The sequence below is a fragment of the Pavona decussata genome, unplaced genomic scaffold (genome assembly GCF_977016875.1).
Source record: "Pavona decussata unplaced genomic scaffold, jaPavDecu1.1 SCAFFOLD_106, whole genome shotgun sequence".
In the NCBI taxonomy this organism is placed as follows: Eukaryota; Metazoa; Cnidaria; class Anthozoa; order Scleractinia; family Agariciidae; genus Pavona; species Pavona decussata.
The window spans coordinates 1,075,579-1,095,156 of NW_028145520.1; positions in this window are offsets into that span (position 1 = coordinate 1,075,579).

The following is a 19,578-nucleotide window of genomic DNA, read 5'->3' on the forward strand; positions in this document are numbered from 1 at the left end:
GCTTCTTCAATCGTAGCAAGATAACCATCCGACTCTTGTTCATGGCAATCGCGCGGTTTCTCATGTACATCCTTAGATCTTTTAATCATCTCTATAACGTAATTTTCAAGATGGCAATGTGCTTCGTACATTGCTAATCCATTATCATCCACAGGGTAGTCATTCCATCTAAAATGTCGTATGCTGTTAGTATATTTTTTACTTGCAATATCAAATAAGCTATATCTTTCTCTCAGCTCTCTTCTGATAGTATCTATCAATCGCTGGCAAATACGTGTAGCCTGTTGTTCATACACTGCAAGCCGTTCCTGCCTGAGGCTCAAGTTTAAGCAACCTTGCTCAGCTGCCAGCTTGGCGTGTTGCAGTCGTTCCACTTGAGACTTAAGCTTGAAAATATGATGTCGGGTGCTATCCTCGTGCTCGTCTAGCTGCGCCTGAATTTGTCCACATTTCTGGGTCACAATTTCCTTTTCTGTTTGCTCTCTCGTTAAAGAGGCTTTAACGTTTTTATTCTCCTTAATCAACATCTCTATTTGGGACTGAAGAGCATTTGATTCTTTTCTGAGTTCCTCTTTTTCAAGTTCTAATTTCTTGATTAATTTCTCTGCTGATGTTACAGCAGTTGAATCTGTAAGGATTGGCAGTCTCCTCCGTTGCGTGACGTGGTCAGTCGTTTTGTTTGTTGTAAAATTACTGTGTCGGTAATGTTTACTTGTGTTCCCCAATGACAAATCAAAACTGCCCGATGATCTCTCTACCAAAGAATCACTGGTTTTTTCATTTAAGATATTTGACGTGCATTTCGTATCGTCAAACTCTTTCATTCCCGTGTTTTCTTTGTTTTCCTTCTTGTTACTTTCACATGATGCAACGATATCATCTCTACTACTTGTTTCCTTATAATCGTTATTCCGCACTGATATATCTTTAAACAGTCCAGTGCTTTTCATCCCCTTTCTCCATATTCTTAAAGAAAACGCTTTCAAGGAGTTGGCTGTTTTATCGGATCCATCATTCCCTGAGTCTGGGGGAACACATTTATCTTTAAACTCCCGGCTTGTTTTATCATCTTCTCCACCAAAGTTTCCCGTGGCGGCCATCAGTACAATTATAAGATCTAGCAGGTGCGTACAAACTCTATCCCCACAAGAAATGCAGTTTTCTTTGAATTTTTTATCGCCATCTCGACAAGTAGAATGATCACATATATCTTGCTCCGCCATCAGTAGTCGTGTTCTTGTGTTAATTTGCGATGGCATTGATCGTTCAACGCATTGGTCATTAATAGCAATCTTGGAGATGAAATTATTGAGAGCGGTTTTGCCAGGCTGAGTAAACCTTTCTGCAAAGGCCCTTGCATGCTGTATATTCTGCGCAGGATCAGCTAAGGACGCGGATCGCAAAACTTCCGTCACCTCAATTACATCTTTACAATTCAGCGCGTTGTTTTGACCAACGAAAGGGTCCGCCTCCATTGCATTTACTCTTGTCTTCCCACCTGCTTTTTACGTCGATTGATTTACAGATTTGCTAGTTGAACGTTCGTGTTATTTTGATTACGCTAACGTCAACTTTTGCGTCTAAATATTGTTGGCTACGCTCGGTCCTTGATCATCATCAATATGTACGAAAACATTACTTCAAGATTGCTTCTGGGAAAAGCATAATATTGTGGTAACCTTAATAACAACGGAAAGGTATTGTTTTCCGGACTTTTTTCTTAAATTATTTACAGCCCCTTAACGCTTCCCACAGCGAAAAAACAGGCATTGTGTTTTGGAAGCGGTGGACTCTTAACACTTAATTACCACTGCAAGCAAGGAATAAAGCTCGTCAATATTATGCAAATATACCCCAAACACACAAGTCTTCTTCCAAAACACGCACATCCACGAATATTATCAATGTGCAAGTTCTCCTATTAAAAAGACTGCAGAGTTAGAGAGGTTTTTGGCGAGAAGTGGTTAACAATCAGTTCTTTATTTTGGGTACATGTAACATCCTGTTAGCATATCAGTTAGGAGAAATAATGTTTGGATCAGACGCGACAGGTGAATTTTGACAACTGTGACGATCAGCATTGAAATGAGCTTTTCTCTTTTTGACAATTCATTGAACCATTCAGGGGGGTTCTACCTTGTTTTCTGATTTTAGTAACGACAGATATTGTAAGAGCTCATGACAAAAATCTCTTATTAAAACTTCTCGTCACAAGGTTCCTTTTTTTAAATAAAGTTGTTGTAGCTTATCAGCTTTAATATTTGAACTTGGCTGTCGCAGTTTCGTGATAAAGCTTTCCGCTAATTTATCCCCAAACTGTAAAAGAGATTGAGGAAATAGAAGCTGTCATCGAGACTTAATGGGCAACGTGGATTGACAGTTTTATACGAGTGTGAGAAATCATTGTTGGAAAGTTAAAATTGAACGTGGAAGATATAATCTTATTAAAAAATTACTTTGCTCAAATCTGTTCACTGATTTTGTTGCTGATCTTCGACAAAATTTAATGCGCTATTTACAGAAGACAAACAAAGGATATGAAAAATGGCGTTTGATCTCTTGAACTTGAATGATTCACGGTGGTCTTCGGCACCCTTTATGCATTCGAAATACTGTAAATTTTCCGAATATAAGCTCTCGTTTTTATTTCTTCAAAGGCTTTTTACTCGCTTAATTTCGAGCAGGACTTGCGCTTCAAAACTGTTTTCAAAACAGTAAGAAGCGGGCAAGGGACTGAAAAACAGGAGAGAAGGCACAGCATAAAATCAGTGGCATAAAATCATGTCCGTCACATAAAAGAAGGGGGGGGGGGGGACAACGTGTAATTACTCTATAAACTGAGGAAGGGAGTGATATCTAATTTTCACTGCCAAACTCGAACCTGTAAAAAATAAAAATATGCACAATCCTTGTTATGTTGTGGAAATTTCAGCCCAATTTTAATATTGGAAAAGTAATGTTAACAAACCTACATACTATATAGTTGACAGTAAGCAAAATCAAATGGTGACAGGAGTCCTAGTGCTCTCGTTCAGTTTCTTGAGTCTGAGTTCTGTTCATGTCTCTCAAGCAAGCTTTATCAGTTACAAAGACGATAATTATAGTAATGGTTCTAGGTCTGAGTTATAGATTTGTGGAACTCCGCAATTGTATTTCAGGCTTATATTCTATCATTTACACAAGCTCTCTTCTCTCCGTCTTTTGATTTTCTTTGACGGTTGTATTTTTTTTATCCAGTGGTTTGGTTAAGCGGTTTGGTGCCGGGTTCATCAAGTGAGATCAAGTGTAGATTTGCGGAGAAAACTTGTGGAGTATGTTTACGATGAATATGTTATGTAAATTAACTGTTGAAACGATATGAATCCCTGTAGGTTTTAAGAAGAGAGGGACAGGGGAGAGGGTCTTATTAGTTTAGTTACAAGGATAGTGCTAGTAGTAGTTTACAATGTGCTAGATAGCATTTTATACCGTTGTGAAAAATACTCCGGTCTGGTGTGAACAAAAACAGTCCATAACCACCGCCATCTTTCCACTAGAATCTAATCCTCGCTCCTCATTCTTGACTTCCGTTGAATTGATTATCTGTTCACACTACTCAAGAAAGTGACACAAAAACCAATCCGATATATGACGATTCACTTTCAAGACCGAAGCAGCGCAGCATCGCTCCGGCACAAAAATTGACCCGAACTCGGCATTTGTGTGTGAACGAAAGCCCTATCCAATATGTTTTAAGTGCCGGCACAAGAGCTATCCAGTATAGGATTGGGAAAGTGTTTCTGGTTATGTCTACAGTCCTGTTCTCAGACAGCTAATACCTGGAAAAAGAAAATTAAAGCGAGCGCAAAAACGAACATTCGTGGAGACCTATACCTTCTATTTTTGCCTTTTAACTTCTCTCTTGCTTCAGTATCTAGCCGTTTCCAACTAGGTTTCTTACAAATTTTAAGGACGGTACCAACTTTCGTTACTGCGCATACGTTCTGCGCATCCCGAGATACTCGGGTTTCCTATGGGTGGTGTCTACTAACACAGGGATATTTTTGCGTGTTTTAAAACTATGGAGAGAAAGCAGAACTTAGCAAGTGCTTTTGGTACCCAAAAAGAAAATTGGGGGTAACCATGCCTTTTTCAGGGATAATAAAGTTTCAATTTGGAAAAAAAAATTGTTGCTCAATTATCTCTTAAGGCTGGTTTTCACTAGCGACGGAGTCGGAGTCGGAGTCGTAAGCGGAATCGTAAGAGCGCTTATGACCTAGTGAAAATCAAAAATCGGAGTCGTAACCGGAGTCATAAGCGCGACGGAATCGGAGTCAGAAGAATCAGAACGTTTCCATTTTCTTCCGACTCCGCTTACGACTCAGTCGCTTACGTTCCGGAATCGGAACGCTGTTTTCACTAGATCATAAGCTCTACGCTTCTGATTACGACTCCGACTCCGACTCCGTCGCTAGTGAAAACCTGCCTTTAATAAGTAGTTGCGAAAAGAAATAGACGATGAGAAGTCCAAAGACTACTGCAAAGCTGACACAACGTAATATATTTTAAAACAATATTTTGGCTGGCCAAACCAGCCTTCTTCAGGTTTAGGTGTCACTAAATTATAGAAATGAAATTACAATATTATATTATGGAGGATGTTGCAATACATAGGAGCGGCGGAAATGACGTTTACAAGGTGGTACCAAAAGATAAGAAAATAAGTTAAATAAAAAAAATAATAATAATAATAAAAATAATAATAATAATGATGATGATGATGATGATGATGATGATGATGATGATGATGATAATAATAATAATAATAAAATTATTACAATTCATCACGTCTATTCAAACCGTGGGGTTCCAAGGTCCCCGCTAAATCTATAAGAAAAGACTCTCACGTGAGGAGTGGATAACTTCAAGTGGTATTAGTTGCATGTCAGTGTGACGGTAGTTAGGTTGAGAAAGAAAATATTAAGAAACAGTGGTTGGTTTGGATGTAATGTTAGTTTTGTCAACTGGGCGTCTATGTTCGTTGAATCTGTCTTTGAGACGTCGCTTAGTTTCACCTATGTATTGTAAATGGCAGCGGTTACATTGTACCATGTAGATTAAATTTTTGGTGTTACAGGATATGTGCAGGTTATGTGTGAAGTGATGTTACGGGTTTCGCCTGTGGAAGAAAATGTGTAATGTTTAAGACCGTTAGTAATGTAAGGACAAGTGGCGCAATTTTTTGTCCACAGCGGAAAGATCCCGAAGAAGGCTGGTTTGGCCAGCCGAAATATTGTTGCTGCCGCAGCGAGGGAGCCTGAAGCGACCGAGCAAGGCAGCAACTCTAATCGGCACAGAAATATACTTATGGGGCCTTGCGAGAGCTTTCTTGCAAAATGCAAAGGATTGTGGTCGCGCAAAGATCAAAGGAAAAAGGAATTGTGGTTAATTTTGTGGGCACCACAATGCAACGCGCCGCTTTGCTTTTTCCAGTTTCGGACAGAGCAAGGGAGAGAAATCAAGGTGAGTATTTTTCGTCGTTTTGAATGCCCCTGATTGTGCGGAATGTTTCTACTTCGTTTATATTTTCTAAACTGAATCTCTTTTAATTTCAGAACGCAATATATTTGCAATTTCAGCGTCAGGTATATCCTCGAGAACCCTCGAGGTAAAAGTGAAGGCAAATTCTTGAAAGTTGTGTTGTTGATTACGTAAGCTTATCTGCGTTGATTATTTCCAACTTTGTTTATTTTTAAATACAAAACGTAGGCACTCAAGCTACGTACTTACACTATAATTTGAACACTACCTCATGCGAAAAGCAAATAATGCATACAAGGACTGTATTTGTAGAAGAATCATTCATGTTTAGCCATGTTTCAGAACTCTCGAAGCCGGCCACGCCGAAATCGCTGAGACAGCGTATTTAATTCCAATCGTGCAATCGCCGAAATCGCTGAGACAGCGTATTTAATTCCAATCGTGCAATCTTCTGATTATATTTTTTTCAGCAGGGCAAAACTGCATTTTAGCTATGTGAATAACATACGCATTGTGTAAATGTTTTACTGGATGTTAGTCGTTTTCAATGACATGCTTGACATGTAAACAACATTTTATTTTCTGTCAGATTTTTAGTTACGCGAATCATTGTATTCACTGCAAGGTCAGTAAACTTTAGTTTTCCATTGCTTCGTTTGGTGTGAATTTTCACACTTCGTTCTGAACTTGATCACTTGGTGCATGTTTATAAGCCTCGTTCCAAACTTGATCTCTTGGTGTATGTTTATACGCCCCGTAAAACAAAAGTTAGATTCATTATCTTACCAAATAAACAAGTGCAACAGGAAACAACATTTCAAATGTCTGACATTTTTAGCCTTGTATGTAGCTGTTTCACAGGTTTTATGTAGTCACTCTAATAGAGGGCGTTTTAGAAACGCTCACTACTTAGTAACAGTAAGTATAACTCAGAAGTCTGTTCCACCGTTAAGTAAAATCACACTACAATTTATTGTATATTTAACAGTTTCAAACAAATACAATTGTAAGTTCTGTTTCCTTTGTACTTTCAACATGTCATTAAATACACATTTCCGTTGTTTTACACGTTTCTTGTCATCACTGTGTTTTCCGGTTTCAAATGAGCACCATGGGTCATTTTCAACTCTTTCAACCTCCCCTTCTTATTCTCATCATAACAGCAGTCACCTGCCTCCCCAAGGCAGCATTCACTGCCGTTCCGGTATACTAGTTTTAAAATATATTACGTTGCAGTAGTCTTTGGACTTCTCATCGTCTATTTTTTAAGTTTGGCTGATAAGGCCTCCTGTGAGATCCAACGTACAAGCAAGCAGGATCTTCGTTCACGGCTTTTGCAGTTTTTAAAGTTTTCATGCGAAAAGAAAGCTTGAAAAACAAAAAAACAAAACCAAAAAAAAAAAAAAAATTGAGTCTTGAACGGGATTCGAACCCATGACCTCTGCGATGCCGGTTTTCTACCAACTGAGCTATCAGGCCAACTGGGAGCTGGTCATATTGTTAGTTCGTAACATTCCTGTAAGGAAGAAACATATATTTGAACTGCGGTTGACAGATTATTGAAGGCAGTTCCTTAAGTTGCGTGAATAACTGTGAGGGTCTTTCTTCTATTTAATGTTTGTATTTCATTGGAGCCAGCTAAAGGTCTTTATTCACACGTTTTAAACATGCATACAAAAATGTCTACAATCCGGTTGGTTGAGAGCGTCTCAGTTTATCTCAAATGTAGTGCAGAAATGTTAAATTGAGTGCAAAAAAGGTGAAATTAAAAATGCACATCGGCTGTTTCGATACAAAATGGCGAACAGAGAGTAACAACATTTATGTCTTCTTCCCAGTTACAATTATACCCCGGGCAATTATATCAGTACACTCTTTTTTTTTAAGAACGTCGAGGCTGATATTAACCAAAATTTTAAAAACGTATTAAGAACATTCCTCAGGCTGAGAGTCGATTAAGAACGTTTTTATTTTGCTAATCTGTGTATAAAATCAAGGTAATAAATGTAAATTAGTCAAAATAAAAAAATAAGGGCATGTTTTGTATAACATTAACAATGGTGACACACATCTCGGTTTGTGATAATCAGGAGTTCTTGATACCATATCTCAGCAGGCAATGTACTCTGATAGGTTTCCTGGTCACGTCCGCATTGATTTACTGAAATACATGTTGTGTATACCATGTAATTTAAGAACATCTTAAGAGTGCCTGACGGTAACTTTCGAGAATCGCTGGCCAAGCTTGAAAAATCGAAACTCCTGATAATTTGCCTGAAGTTTACTTTTGGGGAACTATCTTCGAAAATATTATTTGAATGTTCTGGAAATTTATAGTTTTCGAGAATTTTGGAGAAAACGAAATTACGGGTTTTGCCTCATTAATTATGCAAAAATCGTACTCAAACTTAGCCAAGTTCAATACGCTTGTGTTGAAACAGTACGTAACGCTACAAAACGAGGTCGGTTTTGAATAAGAGCATAACTCACCTACTCTCTATCAATGGGATCTATGTAAACTTTTGTAGAACTTTGGAGGGTTTATGGCTCTTTGAATAATTGACATTTTGAGGACTTCGCGATGAGGTGAAAATTGAGTAAGATTGAAGGTTTAAAATGCATCTTGGTATGTCAGGTATCGACTCGAGAGGAACATTGTGATAAAGTTTGGGTCTTCGTCTTTGATAATATGAAATAAAAAATCTGGGCAATCAATGCACGCGCTGACGAAAACCAAAGTTAGCGAGGCTTCGTTAACAAATTTGCATAATTCGCAACTGTTGAGAAAAAGCTGTTGTGGCGACTCGGTGAAAACATTGACCCACGCTATCTTCAAATGGTCATTTTACCTCATATTGCATTTGCCTGTTTCGCTGTCTTGTTTAATAACGTGGTAGACAAGGTCTGGACAAAAAAATGCACGCCATCGGGAAAGAAGACGTTCGCCAAATTCTGGTGGGAAATTTGCATAATGCAAATCTCCCAATAAATCTTTCTGCAAAGGAATCTGATTGGGAAAGTTTCGTGAAGAGACTATTTGACCGAAACACTCCATATCAAAGGAGTCAAAACAACCTTCAATTATCCGATTTCAACAAATAATTGGCGAATCTTAACCTTTAAAAATTAATAGTGCCAAACTGACCCTCGCTATTGCGTTACCTGCGTCACGTCAATACCTGTCGACATATTTTAAATAATATAATGCCCAGAAACCAACTTGTGCTGCGAAATTGCCATTTACAACAACTAGAATAAAGACCTTTATTTGCTGGCAAATAAGCGGTTTTGATAAAAATAAAACGTTCACAGGACACTGGAATCACGTTTAAAAAATACACGCTTGTCAAATGAGGTACGAAAGTTAGACATGAAGTCGGTCAAAGCGAACATTTTTAATTAAATCAAGTTTGTTTAGTGGAATGCTTTTCAAATAGCCAGTCCAACCTTTTTCAGTGGCTTCCAAATAATGATCACTCAGAGGCGGGTCAGTTAAAAAAAAAAAAAAAAAACCTCTGTTCGTGTTGTTTGATACTGTACCTTCGCAAGCGACTGAAAAACAATGTCAGCCGGCACGCCATACTTAAACGTAATTACTGGTATGAAATATCACACATGCACGAATACACACTTCAAAACCTGTGTGTCAATTTCTGTTTAACCAAAAAAATAACTCAGTTTATACCTACAGTCCACATAGGCTGTAGGGCATGCATTTATCTTTGTTGAATGTCAACAAGAGAAACACGGGTATCTCAGTGACACTGTGTACACGCAGTGTCTACCTTGTCATGTCACGATGAGTGTTACACAATGGCGTAAATTATAAGGGTTTGTCTTGGAATTTACGAACGTCTTTTGGAGTCAAAATGTAAAGGGCATGAATTGAACAAAAATGGCTGACCTTTTCTCCTTGATATGTTGCCAGTGTTTGTGTGCCATATTTTGCCCATTTCAGTACGATTCCAGTGGGTTTTAGGTTCGCTGAAAGTTTTCGTTTCTCTGTACGGTATCCTACTATACATATCTATACCCCCAAAATCTTGGTCACTTCGGTATCAATAGTATTTTTTTAGAAAAAAATTGCAACGTTAACAACGCAGTCAGTATAAAACGTGAGTCGCAGACGAAGAACTGTGGACCACGAACTGGGTATAAAAGAGGTAGTACTAACGGTATAGGAGGACTATGGACTACGGACTACGGACTGACGGCATGCCCTACAGTCCACATTGGCTGTAGGGCATGTATTTACCTTTGTCGAATGTCAACTACAGAAACACGGGTATCTTAGTGACACTGTATACACGCAACGTCTACTGCATGCATGCACGGCATCTGCATGATTGTGCACATGGGCTCATTGGTTGATCACGATCAATGATCATCAAACATCCTTTTGCGCATTTAATCTGCACTGCAAGAGCAAGTTTTCACCAAATCGAGCCCTGAGATGAATGCTAAAAATCTAAAATGCCGGGCTCTCTTCAGCGCGTATTAAAAATTCAGCTGTTTCGCTGAGATAAAGTAAGATTTTATGTTTGCACTGTCGATCCTCACTATTTTATTCCCAGTCCATTTTTTGTTTCTCAAAAACAGCAATAAAGGGACAAAAACAACTACCGAAACTCGATTTTATACATCTTAAACTTATTTAAAATGAATACAAGAAAGATATGATTTTCAGACTTCCAGTTCTCCTTAAAGACGAGTGCGTAGTACGTAGTCCTCCTATTATACACTTACCTTAGTACCTCTTTTATACCCAGTCCGTGGTCCGAAGTCCTTTGTCCGCGCATATAACGTTGTATTCTAACCGCGTTGATTTAGTGGCGCAAGTCTTCGAAAGTAAACTACAGGGGACTGAAGTGACCAAAATTTTGGGGATAGATATATATAGCAGGATATAGAGCGACGAAAATGTCCAGCAAACTTTTAAAAATCCACTGGAATCGTACTGAAATGGCGAAAATATGGCACACAAACACTGGCAAGAGATCGAGAGACAAGGTAAGCCATTTTTGTTCAATTTATTCCCTTTATTTTCGATTCCAAAACACGTTCGTATACTCCCATTCAAACCCTTTTAATTTACGCCATTGCGTAACACTCATCGTGACACTCAAATGACAACATGACAATAAAAAGGTCAAACGAATTTCTTTTGAACGCTCATAGAGCTTCTGCTACCTGTGATGTATGCAGTAGACATTGCGTGTATGCAGTGTCATTAAGATACCCGTGTTTCTCTTGTTGGCATTCGATGTCCAAAGATAAATGCATGCCCTACAGCCAATGTGGACTGTAGGTATAAACTGAGTTATTATTTTGTTAAACGGAAATTGGCACACAGGTTTTGAAGCGTGTCAGTCTGTGCACGTGTGTTTGTGGGCATCTTTTAAGACATATCGACAGCTATTGACGTGACGCAGGTAACGCAATAGCGAGTATCAGTTTGACACTATAATTTAATTCGACAATTATTTGTTGAAATCGGATTATGAAACGTTGTTTTAACTCCTCTTATATGGAGTGTTTCGGGTGTCTTCACGAAACCTTCCCAATCAGATTCCTTTGCAGAAAGATTTATTGGGAGATTTGCATTATGCAAATTTCCCACCAGAATTTGGCGATGGCGTGCATTTTTTTTTTGTCCAGACCTTTTCTATCACGTTATTAAACAAGAAAGAGAAACAAACAAATGCAATATGAGATAAAATGACCATTTGAAGATAGCGTGGGTCAATGTTTTCACCGAGTCGCCACAACAGCTTTTTCTCAACAGTTGCGAATTATGCAAATTTGTTAACGAAGCCTCGCTAACTTTGGTTTTCGTCAGCGCGTGCATTGATTGCCCAGATTTTTTATTTCATATTATCAAAGACGAAGACCCAAACTTTATCACAATGTTCCTCTCGAGTCGATACCTGACATACCAAGATGCATTTTAAACCTTCAATCTTACTCAATTTTCACCTCATCGCGAAGTCCTCAAAATGTCAATTATTCAAAGAGCCATAAACCCTCCAAAGTTCTACAAAAGTTTACATAGATCCCATTGATAGAGAGTAGGTGAGTTATGCTCTTATTCAAAACCGACCTCGTTTTGTAGCGTTACGTACTGTTTCAACACAAACGTATTGAACTTGGCTAATTTTGAGTAAGATTTTTGCATAATTAATGAGGCAAAACCCGTAATTTCGTTTTCTCCAAAATTCTCGAAAACTATAAATTTCCAGAACATTCAAATAATATTTTCGAAGATAGTTCCCCAAAAGTAAACTTCAGGCAAATTATCAGGAGTTTCAATTTTTCAAGCTTGGCCAGCGATTCTCAAAAGTTACAGTCAGGCACTCTTAAGAACGTTTTCAGCCTCAAATCGCAAAAAAAAAAACTAGATAAGAACGTTCAGCCTCAGCTCCAAAATTAGACGTTCCTATAAAAAAAAAAACAAAAAAACAAAAAAACAAAGTATACCACTTAGTCCACTTAGAGATTATTTCTGAGTCATTTTTTTTTGGTCAACGGTCAAGCTTTGTTTGCAGATTATGCGCATGTCTCGAACCGAGTAAGATGTGCGTTGCCGAGCTCCGTTCCTTAATTGATTTTCTTTGCCTAAAATGAGTAAAAATTTGCGCTCTAAGAAAGCTTCAGAGGGAGCTACAGAAGCAAGAGAAGACGGGAACGAAAGTATTCAGGAATTTCGAATTGTAGCGGCAAATTTGACTGCTAAAATGGATGAGCTTACTGCTGCGAGCAAGAGCCACCACGTGGACATTCTGAACAGGTTGCAGAGACTGGAAGAGAAATCGACTACTCTATGCAGTGACATCACAGAACTGGAAACGTCGGTGGAGTTTGCAAATTCTGAAGTGCAAGTCGTCAAAACCAGTCTAGCAGCTAAAGCGGATCAAAGCCTTGTTGACGAGTTGGTTAAAAGGATCGATGACCTTGAAAATCGTACCCTGCGCGCAGAGGCCCTTCAATCTTCCTAGATAAGTCTTCACGACTTATCTAGGATGATCGAAGGTCTAGGTTTAGGTCTTAAAGGAGATAAAAACGCCTCCTTATTGAATCATTGTTTACTTCTTGGCAGATATTATATTTACTCCTGCAAATACAAGAACGTTAAACCATCGTTAATTGAATATCTTAATCAAGTTAGATGTAATTTAAAAATAGAAAAACATGTTTCTATTGTTACAGGAACACAAAACGCTTTCCAGGAAAAGTGGCACCAAATACTTCAGTCATTATAATTCCTTAATCTTTCCTTTAAACAACCCATAAAATAGACGATTATACTTGAATAATCTGAAGGTTCTCCTTTAACAAAAAAAAATAAATAAATAAATAATAAATAATAATAATAATAATAATAATAATAATTAACCCTATATTTCTTGGCCCTTTAGTTTCTTTTTCCTTGATGTTCCACTTTTGGTGTAATTTTTTATTTCTTACTCTTATTAAGTAATAGCGTATCTGTTAGTGCTGTTTCTCTTAGTTTTGTCTTTATTAGTAGTGTAACGTTTAGTAGAACTGTTTTGAAAAAGGTACATGTAAACCGTCAGATATTACCTAAACTATACTGTAATTCTTTGTAATTAATCTAACTAAATAGTTTCTAACATAGTCTTCTATTGGTGTGTCAATATTGTACTGTATTGTAAGTATTGTAAATGTAAGGAAAGTATTGTATAATAAAATTATTAAAAAAAAAAAAAAAAAGATCGAAGGGCCTCTGCTCGCAGGTATGAAAATCGATCCTTGGAAACGAAATAACATTGTGATATGGAACGTTGCTGAAAATGCAGAGAAGCAGTTCTCTTCTTGTGAAGCTCTTGTTAAAAGTATCTTGTCTGGTTTTATGGGTTTGGAGGAAGACGTGAAGTCATCGTACTGCAGTTCAAAATCGTCGAGGAGGGCGATTCTTGCAAGACCTATAGACGTGGCCCTGTTGATAAGCAATATATCTTACGTAATGCTGCGGCAAAGCTTAAAGATCGCCCTTTCCAAGAAGCTAATTTATTTATATCAGATGATGTCTCCAGGAAAGTAAGAGGAGATCGAAAAAAACTGAAGGAAAACCATCTTGAAGGTATCTGCGCGCGTGAAGATGTGGAGTTCGCCTTTATTCCTTGGAGCGTTCCCGCTCGTGTCCTTTTTAAAATAAAGACACCGACAAACTGAAATCATTTTCTCCAATGGCTTCGGGCGATACTGGGGAAATCGAGTCAGGACAAGGTTAATTAATCTTATTTATGTCGCGAACAGTGCAGCGATTCCGAACTTCAGTGTTCTATAGTCTGTCATAATTTACAGCTTTTTTTTTTGGCGATTTAATTTACTGGTGATAAATCGTATGTACAAATGGAATGGAAGCCGGCCGGGGGTGAAATGCCAGAGGACACCTTCAGAACTAATATTAATGTACCAAACATAAATCGTGTAATATTGATCATAATTACCAACGTGATTGTGTATGTGTATGTGCGTGTTGTTTTGGGTAATTAATCGAAAAAAATCAATCAATAAAGACACGCACGTTTGGTTACGACGAGCGAAGAAAGCTACACGAGCGACAGAGGACACGAGGAGATGAAACTAGAGACCTGAAGCAAGTGACGCGATCGATCGAGCAAATAATTAACTTCTTTGATACAATCAAAACAATACTATGTTTCGGGAGTCTTGCAATGCTGAAAGAATTTATCTGTAGTTGCCATCTTTGTGAGTCGGTAGCAATTTACAGAAAAATTGTATTTGCTAGAGATGGGATTGGGTGAGTTTAAGTCGATCTCTCTCAATGTAAGAGGCCTCGGCAATTTTAAAACACGAAAGTCTATTCTAACCTCTTATAGGAATCAAAAAGTATATATTATTTTTTTTCAGGAAACTCACTCGACAATAGAGAAAGAAAAACAATGGAAAGCTGAAAGGGGCGGCCCCATTGAGCTTGCCCATATAGGAGATCTAATGCACGAGGTGCTGGAATATTATTTCGGAATGGTTGTGATTGCCGCAAAATAAGTAACAAGATAGTAGATCCCTTGGGGAGGTATCACGCCTAAGAGGTGAAACTTAACGATGAAAAATATTTTCTTGTGAATTTATAAGCTCCAAACAAAAATAGTGAGTCGGTTAAGTTTTATGGTCATTTAATCAATGTTTTCAAGGATGATAGACCTTTTGAAGACAAAATTATAGCAGGAGGTGATTTCAATTGTCCTCAATTGTCCCCAGATGGACAAAAAAGATGGAATTATTATAACAACGCAAAATATTGTCGACCGCATCGAAGAATTTCAGGCAGTTTTTAACCTACATGACATTTGGAGAGTTTTAATTGTTAAAACAATCCAAATTTAAAAGAAAATTGTATTTTCAATAATGTAACCTTAACATGTTTCGAGAGTGGAGGTTTCCTTTAAAACACCTTCTGATATATCACGGAGGATGGAAAGGATGATTTACAAATTTTTATGGAAGGGCCCAGATAAAGTTACAAGGAACTCAGTAATAAATACGTTAGAACATGGAGGTTTGAATTTATCTGACATTGAAACACAGATCAAAGCTTTGAGGCTATCTTGGATCCCTCGTATTTTAGATGAAAGGAAAGGAACATGGAAATCGTATTTTAATTTTCTTTTACGTAACCATGGTGGAGCCTTTTTGTTAAGCTGTTGTTATGATGCCAACGATCTTAACCTTTACGCTGAGTTGCTTCTTTGGTGGGCTGATTTCAGAAGGTCTTTTTTCCATATGAGTCGTGTAGAAAACATAATTTGGAACAATAAAGAGATTAAGATAAATAATAAGCCTATTTTTTATGCAAATTAATACAGGCTAATTATTATTTGTTTACGGGATTTGCTATTTGAATATAGTATTGTCGCCTCTTACGAGTGTTCTAAAAACAAAGGGTTGCATACTAACTTCCTGACCTGGACTCCCTGCGGACTTCTGTTCCAAAATCCTTGAAGGCTGGATGAGTTTGACCCTATGGTATTACAAGATGCTCAAAAGGGTTTTGATATCATTTCTGCCAAAAGCAAACAATTTTACAAACTTTTATTATCCAGAAAAGCTAAGCTACCAAATATGTCAAATAGGTTAATTACTGATTTTGAAGCTGAAGACACGCTCGAAAAAATTTACCTCTTGCCTTGCCTTGCCTTTACAATGTTGCAAGTTAAACATTTATATGGTCCTTTCAGTACCGATTGTTGAATTACATATTGTTTACTAATGCTAAGCTTTCAAAAGTTGGGTTGGTATTAACTGATCAATGTACCTTTTGTAATCTAAATGAAGAAACTTTGTATCATCTTTTCTTTGAATGCTCTTACGTGCAAACCTTTTTGGAAGTGCTTCGTTGATTGGTGGACAGATGTCGCTGACGAAAAGTTAACGCTAACATTCAAAGATATTATCTTGGGTTTTTCAGAAAGGAATGACATATTAAATTATCTGCTGATGTAAATTGTGTATTTGGGAAAGTAGTAGGTCAAACCGCTCTCCAAATATTAATTTGTTTTAGTATAAGATGAAAGTTAAAAAAGAGACAGAAAAACATATTGCTGTAAAGAATGGGACTCTTAACGATTTTAATAGAAGATGGGGCCTCTTCCTACGCTAAGAAGTGCAACGATGGCTCGCTACGGTCATTCTAGGTTATAATTTTTTTTTGTAGAATGTTTGAATCTGTGAACAATTAAGCATTTACCCAAGTTATTGTTGTCACGTGTGCTTGTGTATGTGTGTGCGTGCTTTTTTGTAGCGTAACCTTTATTATTGCTTGATGTAACTTAATTGATGTAACTGATAAAATATGGTGTAAAAAAAAGCTTTCTTTGCAAAGAGCGCTGCAAAAAATGAATGCGAACCAGCCAAGTATTGGGAAAAATTTTGGCTACGTGAGATGGCCAAAATATAACGTAAGGCAAACTAATTAATTTACCACGATTCTTTCAATTTATTGGGCTGGTTTAGCAAAAGAACGGGAACGTCATTTGAGAACGCGAGAGCTCGCGGAATAGTCTGGACACTAGTCTATTTCGACTATATATGGGCATTCTTGATGCGCGCGCCGTTGTCAACTGACGTCCCGTTCTGTTGCTAAATCAGCCTATTAAGCAAAGGTGAGGGCACGAGAAAAAAGGTGGCCCAGACTAAATTACATTAAAATTGAAAGACGCAGAGGAAGGGACGAGAAGGGTCGAAACTTGCAGAGCGTGTCAGGTCTGGAGACAAATAGGACGAACAGGACGAAGATGCGCCCGTTTGGTACCCTAAATGAAGTCGAGGCTTTTCCGACCAAACTCACGACTATTGCCCTACGAACTATCTTTTGTTATGAAAGTCACCAGACAGTGATCATTGTTCAATGCGTTTGTCTTGGACCCTACAGTTGAATGAATAAAAAAAGCTTACGCGTTATGAATATGTACTCAGACACGTAAGTACTTAACTTTAGTGAATTTTTTCTCAGCTGCTTTCCGCGTCACGGTATGATATGGTTCAAATAGTACCCAAAAATTGCCTAAAGTTCAGTTATTTGTCAGAGAAAGTCTAACCAGTTGTCAGTGGAAAGTTATGATGCTGCAAAGTTGTTACGCAGTTTTCGCAACCTCCATATTGAACTCTGTCAGCTTTCACTGTTTTCTTGCTCATGTTGAACTGGAAAAAGAGCTTTTTGCTGCTTGGAATCAAGTTCCGTGGCCACACAAAGGAAGAAGCAAAACAACAATCGGCTACATGGGTGGACTTTCTAACCAGGAAAAAATACGCTAAAAAAAATATACCTTCGCACATTCGTAAAACCGCAGCCGGTTTCTTGGCTATAAAACATATTAAAACATTCTACTGATGCCGGAATATAAAACAGTGGAGGATGCATTTGACTGTGATCGACACCGAATTGAAACATTTGGATTGGTTTCTGGGTTTTAGCAAGAGAGGATGAATACTTCAAAACAAGGCAAAAAATCTCTTCTGTCAAAGTTCACTCCCGCGGACATGCATGAAAACTTGCCGTTTGTCTGCTCAGGTAGTTTTGTATCACCTCTTCAGTTTTTTTAAAAGTTCTGCCGGAGGCATTTTGCGAATTATTAGCTTATTTTGATGTTAAAGTTGCTAGTTTGATGTTGAGGACATTTATAATGCGAACTTGAGAAAAGGAAAGAGTTTGAAACAGATAAGAACGTGTTTACAGCTTTCTTATCCCTTTGATGACTAGAGAAATCAACAACTAATAAACGAATGAACATTAATATCAAGTCTTACGTGTGAGCAGTAAGCTTTTCGGCAAAAAGAAGTAATTAAGAAATCCACTACTGACCGATGTTGAAAATTTGCCCGGGGGGGGGGGGGGTACTTCCTTATAAGAGGCTAATGGGGATGTGCCGCTGGATGGGGTCGCATTTTCACGACTGGATTGACTAGAATGGGGTTGCATTTTCAATAGAATTACTAGAATGGGGGCACATTTTCGGATTTTTGGGGTAAGAAAATTCTATTAAGTAGGGATTCAAAATGGTCTCGGTTAAAAAGTTCAGAAAGTTGTTGTTTATTAAATGTAACAATCACCTCGCATTACATTCCGTTCTTGAAAGTAGATGCATAAATAGAAAGTGACTTAGTTGGGATCGCTAAAATTACATTTTCCCAAAAAGTGACTAAGATGGGGTCTATAACTGGCCACAAAATAGACGATAATGGGACAGGGGCTCTGAGAGGCCAGCGGCACATACCCAGCAAAACCGAACCCAAGTACCCCCCCCCCCCCCCCGGGAAAATTTGGCACTGATTTGTGAACGAAATCTGCTCAATTCGACAGCCTTTAGCTTGACTAATTTCTGCCAATATACTGAATTATTTTTAACCTTTCGCTTGGTAATCCCTTACTTGTTTAAATTAACCATTACCTGTTTCACAGGCACTCGGCATTGAAAGTTTTTTATGCTAAACTTTGGCCAGCTTATTACGTAAAACCATACACTTGTAAAATGACAGTTAACAAAATTTGGTGGAAGCGCCGAATATTCATGCCAGTGAGCGCGTAGAAAACGTTTGAGACGATGGCCTTAATTCGTCTCCTCAAGGATTTACATAAATGGTTGAAACTGACTTCTCGAATAAAATTTAAGTATATATATATACCAGCATATTCGTACTAGTTAAAGTTTAATGTTTTCTACTCAGTCAGGAGAATTTCCTGAAGTTGTCCCCAATGCTTTAGTTTACAGCTGTAGTTTAGTAAGGTTAGACGGAGGAACTTAAACATGCACAGGGTAATAAAATGTTATTTTCACATTCAAAGTATTTAAAAATTATGTAATTTTGTCGAAACCAAACTGGACTTTCTCTTCCATTTTCCATATGAGGTAGTAGCCCCACGCAAATTTGCGTGTATCCGCGCGGGTTTATGACGTGAGGGTGGCGCACTTTTTTCTAAAAATAGATTTTTTGATACAACACATGGGGACGCGTGGACCCCACGCTTACGGTCTCCATCCCTGACTATGGCTCCTGCTGGAGACCTTTTCTAACCATAGCGCCACGAACAGTTGTTAAAAAGTTCACGACCACCGTGACGGGCCACCGAAACCTGTCGTCTTATACCTGCCAACTTATACCTTATAAGTATAGTCTTATACCTGCCAACTTTTTCTTGCTCAAAGGCGTGAGACTTTCATCCTGGGAGTGCCAGGATTTTCGAAGACGACACGACTATATCCGAAGATTTCCGAAGACACCCGAAGATTAGATTTCCGAAGACGTTCCGAATAATTCTGAAGTTCTCAGAGATTTTGGGGAAAGTCAGCGTCATAGACTCATTTTACATGGACTTTTTGTTTCTCGTATTGGTTTGAGTTTACATATTTTTAGAAAGGGTGTCAGTTAAGCGCTGTAATAGCTCACATTTTTCAACCAGGTCGGTGAGAAATTGGTCCGTAAGCGTGAGCTGGCATGAGCCCGCAGGCGTGACACTCACGCCTAAGAAGTGAGAGTTGGCAGGTATATCATGATAGTCTCTGGATGATTATGACG